The sequence below is a fragment of the Cervus elaphus genome, chromosome 4 (genome assembly GCF_910594005.1).
Source record: "Cervus elaphus chromosome 4, mCerEla1.1, whole genome shotgun sequence".
NCBI lineage: Eukaryota > Metazoa > Chordata > Mammalia > Artiodactyla > Cervidae > Cervus > Cervus elaphus.
The window spans coordinates 20,817,278-20,836,476 of record NC_057818.1 but is presented as its reverse complement, the minus strand read 5'-3'; positions in this window follow the sequence as shown (position 1 = coordinate 20,836,476).

Sequence of the window (19,199 nt, the reverse complement as noted above, 5' to 3'; positions counted from 1 at the left end):
AACCTGGCATTTCAGTGCTTGACAAATGCTGTCTGTTCAGTGAGGTTGTGAGCAATTGGATTCCTGCTCCTGGCCCTTGACTTTGCTGTGAGCTTCCTAAAACAAAGGCAAGCTTGCTCTCACTTCAGCTCCTTCAGGTCTTTCTTCTCTGCCACTAAATAATTTCCACTTACCCTTCACATTTCAATTTAGGAAACACCTGCTCCAAGAAGCATTCCCTGCTTTACACCCACTCTAATTGTTCAGTGCTCCCATAACACTAGGACTTAACCGCCACCTTGCTCATCCACCCACTGCATTTCTCCCTGAGTTCACCCCCATCAGATAGAAGGTTTAATGGGAGTAGAGACAATGCCTTATTCTCCTTACCAGCAGGTGCTCAATGAATAACACCTTCTCACAAAGCAGAGCCCCCTCATATTCCACCGTCCTCCTGCAGGATAGTGGAAGCCCCTCAAAGCCCTTCTCTCCATGCTCTAAGCCCAGCTTCTGCTTCTCTCTCTATCTCACTTCACCGCACATCTTCTTCCCTAAAAGCAACATCCCACATCCCCAGCTGAGAGCATCAGCTCCTTATCCCTTCTACACAAAATAGAGCTGTGTGTCTCCTGCACCCTTACTTCTGAGACCCCAGAGCAAAGAAGGGGGTCTGATCTCTAACTATGGGGACAGAAAGAGCAGAGACGGCGTCTTCCTGTGCTTCCCCGGCGTTGCACTCACACGCCAACATTTGTCACACGCAGATGAACGTGCTATTCCCAACATGATAAATTTCACATCAGTCCTGCTGACTTGGGCTTACTAATTGCCCGATAGCGTTTTCTTTGTTAAGCTTCACTGTGATCATCACACTTTTTGTTGAACTGACAGTAAAAATATTCTGCAGCTGACGACCCAAATGCAGCCCTAGTCTTTCATGGTTGGGGTTCATGCACGTGGCACTGGGCAGGCCCCCAGGATCCCAGCCCCTGGGATCTGTGGAGGGCTCTCCAGGTCTGCCATGATGTACAACTTCAGGGAGGTGACATTTACTCTGCGCCCTTGTGCTTCCTTCAAATGAGGAGGGTATAAGCTGTACACAGTGGCCCCAGGGCACACCCATTCTGAATCTGGAGGTTTGATGCCTGAGAGGCAAGGGACCCAGCAAGCTTATTTATTAAAAGCTGTGGCAACAGGAATGGGGACCAGGAAGAGAATGCCCATGTTCACGTTATTCTAGATTGTACTTTCTACGTGCTGTGCTGTCTGCCTCCCTGGCAAAGCCTTTTGATGGAGGCATCTTCAGTTTTAGCTGCCAAGTCCAGCTGTCAAATGATACCCAGGGAAAGGCGGACAGCCTAGATACCACTGACTGTCTGGAATCCAACCTGGGTTTGATGTGGGTAAAAGGAGACCCTATGGAAGATGGGGATGCCTTCCTAGAGAGGCAGGGACAGAACAAACCACAGGGAGGTCTCCTCACCCCAACTTGCAGACTCCCTCTTAGCAAGAGACGGAGCACTCTTATCAGCTGAAGAATTCAGCCAGACAGTCAGGGTCGCATACCACACGGTGGCTGGGCCTGGCTCGGCTGTCTAGCCAAGAACAGGCTGGTCTTTGTTCCTGTGTGACTGGGGGTGCTGCTTGGGGATGGTGGATCCAGGGTGCGTGCAATTATGGGATTTTTTTTTAAAAGGTATAGAAATTGTATCCCCCATCTTGGACCTTGGGAAAATAAATTGAAGAAGGGAGTGTGATGTTAAAAGGGCAAGGGGAGTCATTTTCATTGCTGGCAACTCTTCTCCCCCAAAGTGATCCTATGTGCTCACATGCCTTCCTATTGTTGCAGAAGCCACCAATGTTCTAGAAACACTGCATTTAGCTTTTCAAACCTCATTTACATTATCCCAATGTCTCATCCTCCAGGGATGCAGAATCCTAAAGCTTGGAGCTTGAAAAAACTTCCTAGGTCATCCCCATCCATCCACCCATCCATCTATCCATCCACCCACCCACCCACTCATCCACCCTCCCACCTACCTACTCACCTACCCATCCATCCATCCACTCATCCATTTATCCACCCACCTATTCACCCATCTATCTACATTTTTACCCACCCACCCACCCTCTCATCTATCCTCTCACCTACCCACTCACCTACCCATCCATCCATTCATCCAGCCACCCAGCCACCCATCCATCTATCCACCTACCCACTGATTCATCTACCCATCTACCCATTCATTCACTCACCTGCCCACCTAATCAACCACCTGAGCACCCACCTATCCATCTATCCATCATCTATCCACCCATCCATCCATCCATTCATTCATCTATCCACCTACCCACCCATTCATTTACCCACCCCCTACCCATTCAGCCATTCACCCACCTACCCATACTCATCCACTCAACCACCTATTTAGATACCTACACACCCACCCATCCATCTATTCATTCATCCATCCTTTGAAGATACATTTATTGAGCATTTGCCATACGCCAGTCAGTGGTGAACAGGGAGACAAGTTGCCTGCTCTCATGAAACTGACATGCTCTTGGGGGGAGATGGGTAGTAAACAAGTAAGCATATAAATAAACAAAATCAGTCCAAGGCTATGATTAAGTTCCCAGAAAGAGAAAACAAAGGAGATATGAAAGAACAAATGCAGAGGCCTGAGAGGATACAGAAGTTAACACTTAAGTTGAAAGGTAATTGACAAGGAGAGTCAGCCATACTTAAAAAAAATGGACAGACAACTGTACTAAAAAAAAAAAAAAATGGCCCAGAGAACAGCCATCATTCAGCAGAGGCTCAGAAATGGGCACAATGTTGAGAGACAGACAGGAGGCCGGCATGGCCGGAGCAGAATGAACTTTGCAAAAACCACTTGTTCAAGTGAAATATGGCACAAAGTCTAATAGAAAATAAACCAAAGCAGAGGGATTCATATAAAGCCAGTTTAAAACCACTGATAAGACTTGACGGCTGGCTCGGCTCTCCCCTGTGATATTTAGCATTTCTTGGAAGGCTTTGCTGATGCTAAACCACTGCCTCTAAAATCGGCAGCTTCCTGGGGCACCTCCGGAGTACACGCGCCCAGAGCGGGTGGGCCCAGAGACCGGCAGGGCTTTCCTCGGGGACCTCTTTCTGAACAAAACGTCCGTCCGCGTGTGTGCTGAAGGCTTGACGCTCTGGCGGCCAAGTCACGCTGTGGTTTCCCCCTCCCGGCGGAGGCAGGCTTATCCCAGCTGGTTCTTGCTGAGCGGCGTAAAGGACATATTTCAGACCAGGAGACTTTGAAGTACGTGTTCTCTTAAGGCTTAACAATGTCAAGCTTCATAACCCAAGAACTGGCTTGCTAGCTTCCTACTTTAAATTGCTCATAATTTGAAACATGCAAACATTTCCACTTTATCAAGCAGGGCTACTAAACATATTATTGCTGGAACCTGCATGTTTTATGGTCTCCATACAGCCAGGGAGCTGAGTTTTATTAAAATAGACTGTTAAGAGGCTCAACTCATTATAGAATCTTCCAGGCCCCAGAATGAAAGAGTTTTGTTTATTCTAAGGGCGGGGGCAGGGGGAGAAAAAGCACTGGGAAGAGGGTGGGGATGAGAGTGTGTGTGTGTGTGTGTGTGTGTGTGTGTGTGTGTGTGTGTGTGTGTGTGGTGGGGAGAGAGGTGAAAAGAAAGCAGAGACCACCAACAGTCTGGGCCCTGTCCCTCACCCCACCTCCTGCCCCACCTCTGTGCCCACCGCCTGTCCCAGACCCAGCGCTTGTTTGCGGGGTTATGAATCTTTACTTACGGCAAAGTTCAGTCTGGGTGCAAGACAAATGGAATTTAGCAAAGAAGGGTGATTCTTCACTTGGAGGAAAAAAAGGCTCAGGGCCTCCAAGGAGGGCAAGCATAGGAAGAATGGTAAAAATCAGAACTGACACAAACATGCACTGTGCACAAAGGTTGTTAAACATGTTGGTGGTGAGAAGACAGGTCGGGCTGCGTCTGTCCTTTTTAGTGTGTGTCTGGGCTTGGGCCATATTTAATGATGCTAAAGGTAAGATCAGGTAATACAGTCATCTCTTGGTACTCAGAGAAGGCTGGTCCAGGACCCCAAGCAGATACCAAAATCTATGGGTGCTCAAAGTCCCTACGGTCAGTCCTCTACATCTGTCAATATGAACCCCTGGATTCGAAGGTCCAGCTATACAATCATTCCTGTCTGTTCTGTTAGCCTTCTTTGCTTGCCAGAGCGGAAGCACTGAGCTGCTCCCAGCCTGTTGTGTCTATTGCTCTGCTACTGCCCACGCTGGGCTTGTAGAAAGGAGAGACTCCAAGACAGCATGGGTTGGTGGGAAGCGACTCGACTGTCCTTGGATCCCCGCTGAGTCTGCCCTTAAACTCTAGCCGCCAACGCCCATTGGGCAGCAATAGTAAGAGAGACTCCAAGTGAGACCAGCAAAGAACTGCCCCCTTGAACCCCGTGACCCATAGAACCATTGAAGACATTCAGTGATTGTCAAGTCACTAAGGGTGTGTTGGATGGTGATGCAGCAATAAATAACCAAAGCACAACACATCACTTCCTCCCTCCTCTTGGGGGTGTTGGGGGAAGAAGCAGCTCTCCAGGAGCAGAAAACAATGTCTGTCGGCCATCCTGCGCACAGTGATGATGAAAACGAGAATGGTAGCTATCATTCATGAGACATCTAGAATGTGCCAGGCACAGCTTCAGAGTTTTTATCCATTGCCTGTGGTTCACTTAATTACTGCCCCCATTTTGCAGACAAGGAAACTGAGGCTCAGTCTGATTCTGGAGCCCATGTGGTTTTTATTTTTTTAATTGGAGTATAATTGCTTTACAATGCTGTTAGTTTCTGCTGTACAAAAATGTAAATCAGCCATATATGTACATATCCCCTCTCCCTCTCGGACTTCCCTCCCTCCCACCCCCATCCCACCATGCTAGGTCATCACAGAGCACCACGTTGAACTCCCTGTGTTATATAGCAGCTTCCCACTGGCTATCTATTTTGCATACAGCAGTATATATATATGTGTCAATACTACCGTCTCAATTTGTCCCACTCTCCCTTTCCCACCCTTGATCTACAAGTCTGTTCTGTGTCTGCATCTCTATTCCTGCCCTGGAACTAGGTTCATCTGTACCACTTTTCTATCACTTATATGTGTTAGAGTGCAGTATTTGTTTTTCTCTTTCTGACATACCTCACCCCGTATGACAGGCTCTAGGTCTATCTACATCACTACAAATGACCCAGTTTTGCTCCTTTCAATGGCTGAGTCACATTCCATTGTATATGTGTGACATATCTTCTTTGTTCACTCATCTGTTGTTGGACTTTAGGTTGCTTCTGTGTCCTGGCTATTGTAAACTGTGCTGCAATGAACACTGGGGTCCATGTGTCCTTTTGGATCGTGGTTTCCTCAAGGTATATGCCCAGTGGTGGGATATCCCACCCTGCGTGGCTGCCACAGAGGTCCACACCCTGCCCCGTGGCGCCCACAGCTGTTGGCAGAAGGCCCGCACGCAGGAAGTGCTCAGTAACAGTAGTTGGGGGCAGACAACACTAGGAACTCCTTGGAAGTCACCTCTCATCCCACATTTACCAAGTTACCACCCAACTTCCAGGAGCTGTGCTGGATTCTAGAAATATCCGTGGAGCTTGGCATGAGATGCACGGCCTTCCCGCACACAGAGGCACTGGCAGTCCTCATCCTGGCATCTTGGGGTTGCCCTTGATCTCCTTTAATCCCTGCAACTGTGGTGCTGGATGCCATCAGCATAAGCAATCATTGTTTACCACATGGGTTTAGGACTGAATTACGTATGAATAAACAAGAGACGGGTAGATGGACAGATGGACAGATACATAAGAAAAACATTCTTTATTTTTCCCTAAATTGAAGTTTGGCTTAATTTTTTTACAGTCTTTATTGAATTTGTTACAATATTGCTCTGCTGTTTTATAATCTGTTTTTCAGCCACAAGGAAGGTATAAGGGACCCTACCTCCCTGACCAGGGATCGAACCAGCACCTCCTGCATTGGTAGGCCAACTCTTAACCACTGGACCACCAGGGAAGTCCCACAAATCACACGCACATACCTTTTAAGAAGCCCCCTCTGAAGTATCCCTTGTGATGGTTTTAATTCTATCCGAAGTGTCATCCTCACTGTGATTTTTTATTTGGCCTGGGTACAAGGCCAAGAGTGTTGGGGAGTACGATCTGGCCATGGAGGAGGTCGGAAAGGTGTTAACAAGCTATAAATGACCTTCCCGGCCTATTCAGGCATAAGTAATGTCCCCAAATTGCCTACAGTCAAAACTGCCAATTCCAAGCTGATTGCGATGAATCAGGCTCCCCCTATACGCAATAATGTGATCAATTTCTCATTTCGCTGAATAAATAAGCTGGAGGATGGGGAACTGTCTCTGACCCACCGTTAACCTTCTGCCTCATTATTCATATCAGACCTATGACATGCATGTAAGAAATCCCTGGTTCAATTTTAGCTAATTATTTGTTAGGACTGAAGGCTCCGTGAAGTGTTACTGATGGTACAAGTGCCCAGGGACCTCCAGGCAGAGAAAAGCAGACTGAGAAAGCCTTTGTCTACCAGGAGAGAAGCCCGGAGCAGCAGCCTTTTCTATGCCTGACTCTAAGTTTACGGCTGGTGTGTTCACTTGCGTGTACACGAGTATTTGCCTCTGAATGCGATGCCATAGTAATTTACAACATCTCTGACTATTGTTACCTTGCATTTTTTTCATTGTACTTAGTGAAGATCACCCTTACAGATCAATTCTTTCATTGGAAATAAATCCTGTCACAGTCTTTCCCCTCCCCTCTCCCCTACACAGCATAGCCCTGGCATGGGTATTGAAGGACCCATGAGGTTTTGGAAACATTACATTTTGTTGTTGTTGTTTAATTGGCTGGCTGCCTCTGAGAGATTCCCGGGAAAGCTGCAAAAGTAGGTTTGTATGTATGGGGAGGGATGAAGCTCACATGGGGGATTTGGCAGACAGTGCCCTCAGAGATGCTGGGGGCCACTGGCTTGATTCCATCCCAGGGGCCATTGGTGACACCCCTGGAAGAAGATACTGATGGGGACTCCTCTGGAAGGGACTCACTGGCTCAATCTGGAAGACTGGGTGCCTACCCCAGAGAGGGGCCTGGATGGAAGGTTTGTGACTGGTCGCCCTTGCCAGGGGTCCACCTGGAAATCAGGATGGGTGACACCCAAGGACTCTCCCAAGACCAGAAGAGCGCAAGCTATTATTGGTGCAGGTGTGTTTCCTTAACAGGATAGAGACCTTCATTGTCCACTTGCTGTCATGGTGCCTTTATAAAGATCTTTTTCATTAATCAAAGTTCCTAAGAGGCTCTCCCAAGCACCTTCACCTCAGGAGACCCAGTGAATCAGCAGCGTCCATTCATTTCATTCAACATACAATTTTTGAATATGAGTCATGCACTGGGCTAGACTCTGAAGGTAATGGAGAAATAGTGTTATCAAGTCAGTACAGTCTTGTCTTCCTGGAGCTTTCTGTCTAGTGTGGAGACAGATTATGTAGAAGACATCACTGTAATGAGGCGATGAGTTGAGGGATTGATGGATTTGGGAAGCCAGAGAGGCTTTCTGGAGGAAGCTCTGAGGATGAAAATCTGTGGGAAAGGAGAGAGGTAGAGAAAGGGGTATGATGGTGGGGAAGAAGGGTGTCCCACTAGAAGAAGCAGCATCGCAGAGGGTATTGCAGGGGTGAGAGGGAACTTGGCAGGCTGGAAGACAGTCTGATCACAGGAGGTAAAAGAAGAGGTCAGAGAAGTAAGTAGGATCAAGGCATGAAGTGTCCCATTTGTCTGCTGCAGGATGTGAATGCTCCAGTTTGGGGGCGGGGGGGCGGTGTGGACTGGGCTCCATTAATAATTGCTTTAGATCATAAACCTAGGATGCTGTTGTTGTTCAGTTGCCCAGTCGTGTCCGACTCTTTGTGACCCCACGGACTGCAGCACGCCAGGCTTCCCTGTCCTTCACTATCTCCCAGAGCTTGCCCAAGTTCATGTCCATTGCATTGGTGATGCCAGCCTAGGATAAGTCTTTTTACGTTTTTTTAAAGATTTATTTTTATTTTTTGATTGTGGTGGGTTTTCACTGCTGCATGCAGGCTTTCTCTAGTTGCCGAGAGTGGGGGTTACTCTTGACTGTGACGCACCAGCTTCTCACTGCAGTGTCTTCTCTAGCTGCAGAGCAGGGGTGGGCTCTAGGGCATGTGGGCTTCTGTAGTTGCCGCTCACAGGCTCTAGAGCTCGGGCTCTGTAATTGGGGCCCATGGGCCCAGTTGCCCCGAGGCAAATGGGACCTTCCCTGACCAGGGACCATACCAGTGTGCCCTGCGCTGCATGGCGGATTCTTAACCACTGGACCACCAGGGAAGCCCTAGGATAAGTCTTTCATCAGGACTACCACACACAAACCAGCATGCGCAGTCACCCTGTTTAAAAGTCAGGTCTGGGAGCTTGAACTTCTTGGATTTTATCCCAAGATCCCTCAAAAGTAAATAAGATCAACTTTGCATCTTAGGAAGATCTACGCCTGTGGCTGAAAGCTGGGAAGAGGGCAGGACTCGATGAAGAGAGGCAAGAAGAAGCTATGCCTTCCCCAAGGTGGGATGGGCCCTAGACTAGGTGGGATTAGCTTCATTTTACAGATGCAAGACCAAGATTCAGAGAGACAAGGATCACTAACAATTGTTGGATGACTGGCTTTACCAAACCAATCAAAGAGAGTTCCATCATGGACCCAATTTTGCTGTCTTCCACTGTGGAGAGCCTATTTTCTGTTTAGGAGATGGGAGTGATACCAAACCTAATATCATGTATATAAAACCCCAGGAAAGGGAGAAATTGTTGTTTTTAAAAAGAATAGCTGACTCCCAGGGACCAAACCCTGCACATCTTGGCCAAAGAGCTAAAGAATCTGTATTTCTGAAAAGCAGTCATTCAGTGTCTAAATAATTAACTACAAAAATATCCTCCTTCCCCCGGAATAAGAGTGACTGGTCCACCAGTCCTCAATATCATTAGGAGCCACCGCCAGGCACATACACCCAAAGGGCATGCTAATCTCTCTCCCAGGGCTTTGCATATGTTGTTCCTTCTAGCTGCCATGCTCTTCCACTTCACGGTCACATGCTTTTTTCAGGTTTCTGCTCAGATGTGGCCTCCACCAAGAGACATTTCCAGATCATCTTGTCCAACAACCTTGCCCCCGTGATTGTTTTTTGTTTTTTTTTAACTGCCCATCCTAGGGTAGTCAGTTCACCATCTCTTTCCCTCACTAGAACATGAGCTTCCTGAGGGCAGGGACTGTATCCTTCACCCCTGTATTTCCAGGGCCTTGCCTACAAGCATGAAATGAACAAATCAGTAGTGAAGTGACTGCTCCCTGGTGAAGATACTTGGAAGAGGCTCCCAAGATGCTGTGAAGGGCCAATCGCAGGAGGATAAAATAGGGCACAGCCACCCCCTGGACCTGTGATTTCCTTCCTCTCCAGTCTTGTATCTCTGAAGCCCAGAAAGGGGCAGACACAGGACTCGGCTGGCTGAGATTTGTTTGGGTGATGGATGAGGGAATGACTTGACTGAGCAGCCTGTTAAATCTCCCCTGGGGTCTGGACAGGAAGCAGATCCAGCTCAGGGGAACTGTGGCATCATGGGTAGTAAAAGTGTCCTCATTATTGGAGTTGCCATCTATTGATTGCTTATTATGTGCCAGACACAGTCTAATCATTCCACATTCATTATCTCATTTAACCCACACAAACCAGCCATTAATCGGTACTATGATTGTCTCCATTTTACATCTGAGAAAACTGAGACCCATGGAGGTTCAGCAGCCAGCCCAAAATGATACAACATGAACATGGAATAGTCAGGATTACAATTCAGACCAATTGCTTTTCCTGCAAGCAGGGGATGTGTCGGGGGTTCAAACCCTGACCAGGGGTAGGTCATGTTTGGTAAGTGGGCACAGTGGAGGGAGGACTTCTACATGTCCATTTGCAAAGAAGAGGGAGAAGATGAAATTCTCCCCTTGGAGATATGGTAGAGACTACTTCTGATGGTGGAGGCCTAGTGCATCTTCCCTAATACTTTGGGAGATTCCAGCTGAGGAAGAGAAACCATTTCAACTTCTGCATTGATAGCTATAGAACAGCAAACTCTCTCAAGAGAAAACATAAGATACAATTGAGTTTGGACTTCATTGCTTTGTCCATTCATTAATGCAATCGTTTTATTGAGTTCCTACCATGTTCCAGGTGCTGCTTTATGAGCTGGGATTACATCAGGGTGCTGGGCAGATAGGAGCCCTGCCCTCATGGAACATACCATCTCCTGGGAGAGATGACTATACAGGGTAGGGAAAGGAGGTGGGGGAACAAGCGAGGAGCTGAGAGAACAAAGTTGGAGGGTGCAGAGACTCTTCTAGAGATTTCCACCACAGCAGAGAGCAGGAGAGGCCAGGTAAAAGTGCTAGGCAGGGGTGGGATGAACAACAGCCTGGCTTTAAGAACTGGCATTCATATGTCCAAGAAGGGAGGCCGTGGTGGTGGAGGAAGTGGGTCTCTGTGTTGAAGAGGGGAGCAGAGACTATGTTCAGACTTAAGAAGGAAATCAGTTGCCCAGATGCCTCCAGACAAGGTAGGAGTGGGGCAGAAGTCCTGCTGTAGGACCCTCGGTAAGCTGCGTGCCCAGGAGCTCCATCCATCAAAGTGGATGCCTTTTTCAAGTTCACATCAAGTCCCCTGTGGACCATCAGTCACCCTCAACAGGTCACTTCATAAACATGGCCCGAATGTGTTTCTTCTCATAGGAAGTAGCTTGGTCTCTGGATGGCCAAAGCAGCTATGTCCCTCTCTGAGACTAATACAGCTCTATGGTGGGGACAATCACAGTCAGGTGGCTAACCTTGGGAACCTTGAGGTTCCATCCTCAAACCAGTACAGGTGGGAAACAGCCCCCTAACCTGGTCATGGGAAGAAATGACCTGGGCTCATTTCTCTCCCCAATCTTTAAGATCCCTTTCATGAAGTCATCTCTATTCGTGTTTCAAATTCATCATAAACTCAATTATTAAGCTTTTTCCATTTCTTAAGATTCCTCCAAGAATTTCTGAGGAATAATTGCTGAATGGACTTATATTGTTGCCAGTCAAGGTCTTGCCCCTGAGTGGTCCAGGCTGAGTCTGGGTCCTCCCCTGGCTGAGCCCCTATCCGGGCAGGAAGTGAATGATGAAATTCATGTGAAGAAAAATGAAGGCCTCTCTCTCTACGATCCAACAACCCACCATCTGCTCTGACCCAGAGCCAGGGATCGGTGGCCGGTATCTCCGTGGCTGTTTTCCATGACAACTCACATGCCTGAGCTCATTCATCAATTTCTATGCAACAAAACCAGTTGGTGGAAAACTTGCATGAGTTTCCTGAATCCGGGGGCGAAGGGGCGGGGAACACAGGGAGATACAAGACAGACTTTTCCCGTGATGGTAGGAAAGTTCCAACTCCCCCCACAGGCCTCCCTTCCGGTCCCCAGCCACGGGCTCACTTTTTCCACCGCCTTATCAAGTTCTGATAGGCAGGGACTAATCCAGCATTTGAGAGAAAAGGAAGCTCTGGGAAAACCAGAGCCCACCAGGTCCCCCCCCCACCATACACACATGCAGCCCCACAAAGGCTCAGCCCTGCCCTCCAAGCATGACATCAGCTAGCTCAGTCACATCGCCTCATTCCCTGCACACGTAGACTCAGGGAGGAAGCTGAGCAGGACGGGAAGTCATCAGTGACAGAAGGCCATGCATACGTTGACCATGCCTGGCTTTGGCCTCCAAAATGGAGGAGAAAGATGGGACTTCCTGAAAAGGTCTCTGCGTAGCCTCCGAGCATCACTGTTAGTCATTAGTGCTGCTTACTGGGAATTTCTGGTTCTCTTCTCTCCTGGGCCCCAGGGGGCTTCCTGCTCACCAACCCCCACCCATAGGTGAGTGGGACCCTGTGACCAGTGATCAATGGATGTGACAAGCATCAGTGCCTGGCTCAAAATTTAACTGACAGTAGGAAAGCTCCCAGATTTTACTATCACTCTTATTTCTGGTTATGTGATTGGCAGTGGTTGAGATGATGGAAGCTCTGATCATCTGGATGCATGGATGACTACAGGATGAACAAGGCCCTTCCACCAACTGTGATGGACATATAGCAAGGGCAAGAAGCCTTTGATGTTTCTGAAACTTGGTGCTGTTTGTTACTGCCACATAATGTAGCCTATACTGACTGAAACAATGATGGAGAACCATAGAGATAAGTGGAGGAGAGGAAGCTTGGGTTTCAAGTCTCCCAGTTTAGTGCTTGTTCCTCTTAATAATGCTAGCAATAACTTTATGAACTTAAAGCACTTAATTAAATTTTTCTGAGTAGTTATTCTTACCTATAAAATGAGGATAATGATACTTGCCTCTCAACATTCCATGAGGTTTCATTGAGGTAATGCATGTACGGTCTAGCCTGTTGTCTACACTCTACTTGCTGTATTTCATTGATTCTGAAATTTTTTTTCACATTCAACATTTCTGACATTTACAATCAATGCCATTTTCCAACTAATTGGAAGTTTTGTTTTTCCTTTCTCAGTGGCTTGTAAATAATGCTATTTTACCTTTCAAAGGTCAGAGTTACTTAAACACAATAGTTTGTCATCAGTAATCAGTAGCAATTATTATCTGTCACCTTATCTAGTTGAACTTTTCTGGGTTTGTGTTACATCTGGAAAATGGGAAATTATGATCATAATCCGAAAGGAACTGATAAAGTAGAAATGCTTTCAGAAGATTAAGCATTCTGGTAGTAGAATGAATAGTAAAACTCCAGGGGCACTGCCTCCAGGAAGCCTTCCTGATCATATCCTCTCAAAACCTGTGCATTTCGAACATTTCATTCTAGCAGAGCTGTTGAGGATGCAGTATTTAAGGTGTGGCGAGAAATGGTTCAACCAGATGCACACAGCAGTGCCCAGCCAATGCCCAGCCAGTGCAGACCCAGGTTGAGATGTGAATTTCATCTCTCAGAAGCCATGAGCTTTCAGACAGCCCATTTCTCCTTTAGGAACCTCAGAGTTATCATCAGCAACATGAGGATATAAATAGATTTCTTACAGGATTATTGTAAGGGCTCAACGAAAAAAGATATAAATGTAGAATACAAAACTATGCTGTCTAGTATTGTAGGCGCTGCCCACATGTGGCTATGAACACTTGAAACGTGGCCAGTCCAAACTGAGTGTGCTATAAAGTATATAATACACACCATATTTCAGAAATTTAGTAAGAAAAAAAGAATGCAAAATATCTCCTTAGTAATATTTACATTAATAATGAAATGATAATATTTTGGATATACTGAGTTAAGTAAAATATACAATTAAGAGCAATTTGATCCATTTCTCTTTTACTATTTCTTATATGACTACTAGAAAATTTTCAGTCACGACTTGCATTAGTGAGGGCATCATATTGGTCTAGAACAAGGCCTGGGCCCTGATAGGTACTCAATAAAATTGGATGGAGACAGACAGAGTGCTGGAGGCTTTCAGGGGAGAATTCCAGGGTTGCCTCGGGGGACTGCAGTGAGGAGAAAAAGAAAACATTTTAACGTGGGGAAAATTGCCCTAATGGTTTCAATATGAAAGAGGAAATGCCTCCCATTTTGATTGTGGGTAGAGATGAGGGGCAGGACGTTCTTTTATCTCCCAACCCTGCCCTTCCTCTGTTAGCCACACTGCTGCTTATGCTTCTCAAGCTTCAGAAACGGTGAATACTATGAACGTTTGTCCTTTTCTCTAAAGTGCCAGCTCCCCGCAAGCAAGCCCCCTATCTGTCATGGTCACATGTTATCCCTGGGATCTATCGTGGTGTCTGGCTCAAACTAGGTACTCAGTAGATGCTTGTGCAAAGAATACATTAATTTCTCTAGAGGGTCGTAAGACATTTGGACAGTTACTGCTCTTTGTTAACCCCCCACATTTGCATATATAAGTGGTGTTTTCTAAGAGCTAGAGCTTGGAATTCAAGCTCCACCTGCTCAGGCAGGAAGGCATAGAACATCTGTAGCCTCAGTGTTTCCATCTGCCAAATAGGCATACCCCTGTTCCTCCTCCTATTTCCTTCACACAGCTGCTGTGAGATCAGATAACAAAGGTGGCCAATGAATGGAGCAGGTGAGAGATGAGAAGGTGTTCACTCAGCTAACCACAGAAATGAGCTTCTTTCTAGCAACACTGAGAAAGTGAATCTGTGGTCTTGGCTGTGTCAGGCTAAGAGAGAAGCACTGAACTCCTTTCTCTAGGATGACTACCTTCCTTGTATGGGTCTGAGCTGAAAGGATGGAAACACAAATTTGGGCATAGTGTCCAGGAGACAGAGAGTGTACATTTCCACTGACCCTTTAATGACCAGGCATGTGGGGGGCTCCAAAAATATTTTGTACATGACAAATCCCTAGACAGAGGAATGTGATCATAGTCATCATGATAATGATGGGAGTAAAGATGGTCTTTTTTTTCTGTAAAGGAACAAAGTAGAAAGAAATCATGGGGTGAAAGTATAAAAAGATGCATTGTTGTGACACAGGATCATTCAGTAAATAACCGAAGACTTGAATTCAAGTCTGGGTTCCGTGCTTTTGAACCTCTGTTTCCCCAACATGGAGGTGGACTGGTCCCTGTCCCGCCCATCTTGAGGAGTCAATGATAGACGGCACGGCGATGGATGTTAAATCACTTTATGAACTGTGATACCCTTTACAAATGCAAATGTTATTGATTATCATTAGAGCATCTGTCAGCAAAAGAGGTTGTCTCATGAAGCTGTGTTAATTGACCAAAATGATTCGGAGTAAGATTGGGTCAAGGAAACCAGGTAACATGGAGACAACTGAGAATTAGACCAGAATGATTTCCAAGCAACGTGAATACACAGGAACTCAGGCTGCAGATGGCTCAGGAGCAGAGCTGGGTTCAGAGCGTTAGTCCTGGGCAGATGGAGGCAAGGGACGTTGTCTTGGCCTCTGAATAACCAGGGAAGTGAGGCTAAACCTCCCTGATTCCCACTGTTCCATATTCTAGACTCCAAACTGTGCCCTGCAGATGGTGGCTTCCGTGGGGGGCCCAGGCATGTTTCAGTTTGAGGACACAGTGTGTGGAGTGCTGGAGCAGAAGTGTCTAATAAATGGTTGGCGTGGGTCTCTGGACATCAAACAGTTCTTAGGAATAATATTTTGAGGAGCTAAGTGTCAATGAATGGAAACACATGGATTAAATTTCCATGAAATACATATGGATGTAAAAATGAAAGAAAAGCTTCGGGCACTGCGTGCTAAGATTCAATTGACCTAGAACCAAATAAAATAAAAACTTCAGAGGAAGTGGACCTACCCCAGAAAGATTCTCTTCCTCTAGCCCCTAATAGCACCCTAGAATAGCACCCTTAATTCTAGTAAACTGAGGGATGAGGAAAGAATGGAGAAGAGTGAGTGAGAGAGAGGGGGGTCCCCAACCGGACAAGCCACAAAGTTGTCCTAGATGGGGCTGTTAACACTCCTGCTTTTACTCCATGTTGCCTTGGGACAGAGGGAGCAAATACGACAGTCTACCCAACCTCTGGCTTTGAAACGGCAGGTGAAAGCATTTGTCGCTCAGTCGTGTCCAACTCTGCCACCACATGGACTGTAGCCGGCCAGGCTCCTCTGTCCGTGGGGTTTTCCAGGCAAGAAAGCGAGAGTGGGTAGCCATTCCCTTTGCCAGGGGATCTTCCCGACCCAGGGATCAAGCCCAGGTCTCCTGCTTTGCAGGCAGATCTTTATGGTCTGAGCCACCAGGAAAGCCCAGAGTGGCAGGTAACAGGGTGATTTAGAAAGCCAGCAGCCATTTCTCAGGCCCCGCTCAGCGAGCGAGCTCCCAGAGCTGACTGTGATGCATCAGAAGAAATGCAAGCTAAATAATGTTTAATTGACAGAGCAGCTTGTTTACTTTTGAATAATTGCACTAAATTGCAGTGCTTAAAAAGTACTTAGACTTTGCAACTTGGCTCTGCCGGCCTGCTCAAGTGGGGATGGCGGGGGCGGGCCTGGGAAAGGGTGGAAGACCCTTGGAGCAGGCAGAGGGGCGAATGGGTTGCAAGGCAAGTCTGTGGGGTGATTGGCCATGAGCCTATTTCTTCCCGAGGTCTTGCTGGGGCTCTTGTGTCAAGCGGCAGCTCACCCAAGTTCTCTCTGAGCTTCAACACCAACCCCCCCTCCCCAGGACAGAGTGCTTTGTCCTCAGGAAGTGGACCCTTCTACAGCCCTGGCAGGTACTCATGCCTGTGGCCGACATGGTGGTGTTACAACAGTTCTGAAAACAGTTCTGAAAACTTGTAACTTTGAGCAGAAGCATCATCGCCATCAAGACCAGGAAACCAGGCAGTCTGTGCTTGAACCCCGGGGCCCCAGGAAATGTGCACATGTGCACAACCAGAGGTGATTCTCAGCAGGTCACTGAGGCACTGAAATTCTTCTGCACTGGTTGGGACACAGCTTCAGCCTGAGCTCCTGAGTGCCGCCTGCCTTCCTGGCTGTCCCAAACCCTTCTCTGGGACTTCCAAGACCACTCCAGAAATGAATGAGCCAACCCTGGGTACCAAAGGCATCCTTTAGGACCTGTCCAGGGAGATAGTGAAGGACAGGAAAGACTGGCATGCTGCAGTCCATGGGGTCGCAAAGAGTCAGACACGACTTAGCGACTTAACAACCACCACCAGTACCTGGGCGGTGGCCACTCTGGCTGGCGATGCCACAGTACAGGACATGTTCAATGCTGTCACATCATTCTGCTGACTGCCTGTGACCAGGTACGTGACTGAGTGATGCAGAAGCCTGCCAGGTGGGGAATTTTCATGGAAGCCAATGTCACCAGACTGTCTCTGTCAGACCCTGGCTCACACCATCCACCCCATCCCCCCATCTCCGTCACCTCAATCCCAGGCTGGGCCATTTAAAACATTTGGCACTACAGGCAAAATAGCTAAGCTTTATAATATGTTTCTCCAGGGCCTGTGAAAAATGCTGAGAACTGAAAAAAAAATCTTTTTGGCTTCCAAATACAAAAAGAAAACCTCAAAATTAAAATTAATGCATGTTTAAATGTCTACAAGCTGTAACATTACGTCAATGACTCAACTATAAGCCAACTCAATTTGTATATAGTTATATAAAAAAATGGGTTTAATGTGGACTGGGGGTGAGTTTTAATTGGTTTGATGAGGGGCTGAGCCTTCTAAACAAAGAGTCTCTGGGGTCAACGGGTCATGAATGCCATGAACTCAGTAACAGTAAGACAGCTCCAGAACCTGTGGTCCATACGCATGCTCCCCTGAGCCACTGACCATCGCTTCTCAAATTGCGTCCTTCCTTGAACTTTAACATGACAAGATATCCCCTTTTCCCACTCCTCTGACAGTTTGTTGCTAGTTCTCTTGCTGTAATTTTTTTTTTTTTTGGATGGGGCTGAAGAAAAACTTTAATGCACTAAAAAATGTGTTCTTGGATGTGAAGACTCAGTGTGTCTATTCCACCCAAATTAATTGAGATTTTTATAACTTTCTTCAAAAAAACTTTTTTACCATGATAAAAATTACATAAAACCAGTACATGGAAGCAACCTAAATGTTCATCAGCAGAGGAATGGATAAAGAAGATATGGTATATATAAACAATGGAATATTACTCAGCAATAAAAAGAAACAAAGCTATGCCATTCGCAGAGATGTGGATGGATCTAGAGTCTGTCACACAGAGTGAAGTAAGTCAGAAAGAGAAAAACAAATATCATATATTAACGCATACGAGTGGAATCTATAAAAATGGTACAGATGAACTTATTTGCAAAGCAGAAATAGACACAGACATAGGGAACAAACATACGGATGCCAAGGGGGAAGGAGGGGTGGGATGAATTGCTGTGGTATTTTTGATATTTGATATTGAACTGTGAGTGTCTGTCCCAAATAGGCCTCAGCTCTCTCCACTCACTCTCTCCTTCCGAAAGATCATCCGCCCTGATCGTGTCAGCTGTCGCCTCGATGTGGCCGCCTTCCAAATCCATGTCCCCAGCTCCAGCCTTCAGCTGAGTCCAGACTCCTATCTCCAAGTGTGGATTGAATGCTTCCTCTCCGATATCCCCCACAAGCCTCCTGCTCAGCACGGCCGGAAGCCACCCGGCCTTCACCCAAAGAGAGGGACTCCGCACCTCCAGCCACACCCTGCCTTTCTCTCGCTAACAATATCAAAGACATTTTCCCCTTCCCTGAGAATTCAAATTCAAAGTCATCCCTGACCTCTTCCTCTTCTTGATCCTTTCCATCCATTAGCCCACCCCTTCCTGCATGATTTTTCTGTCCTTTTATTAGTGTTCCCGTGGTCCGTCCTTCTCATACCCAGTCCCACCTTCTCAGTCTAGGACCCAGTGGGCAAGTCAGGTTCTTTGCAAGTCCCAGCTCTGACCCATAGATGGTGACCACCTGGAGTACAAGGTGGAGAATGGGACAGGTGGCTGTGATCGATTAGTGATGTCTGCCATGGACACCGAAACAGAGGGAGGCGGCAAGAGTTCTGCCATCCAGTCTTGGCCTTTTCAAGTGGGAACCTGCCTGGAGGTGAGCTGCTACCTGCCTGGCCTCCCAGCCTCCAAGGGCTCCCCTCTTTCATACTTTTCCGTGCATAAGATCAACACTTGCATCCAACAGGCTCCCTGCCCAGAAATCACCTTTGACCAGTTACCTGACATGAGGCCAAGCCCACACTTGTGGACTTGCATTTATTTTATTTATTTATTTTTGGCTGATCTGGGATCTTAACTCCCTGACTAGGAAAAGAACCCACACCCCACCGCATTAGAAGGCAGAGTCTTAAACCACTGAACCACCAAGGAAGTCCATGGGCTGGCAGTCAAAGTCTGTTTGGTCTGACCCCAGCTTTCTTCTTCCTCTTCTGTTTCCCACTAACCCCCAGCGCCAGAACCTTGCTCCAGCTAACCAGACTAGTCACCGCTCCCTGACTGCGTCTTGCTCCTCCCACCTCCACATTATTGCTCACA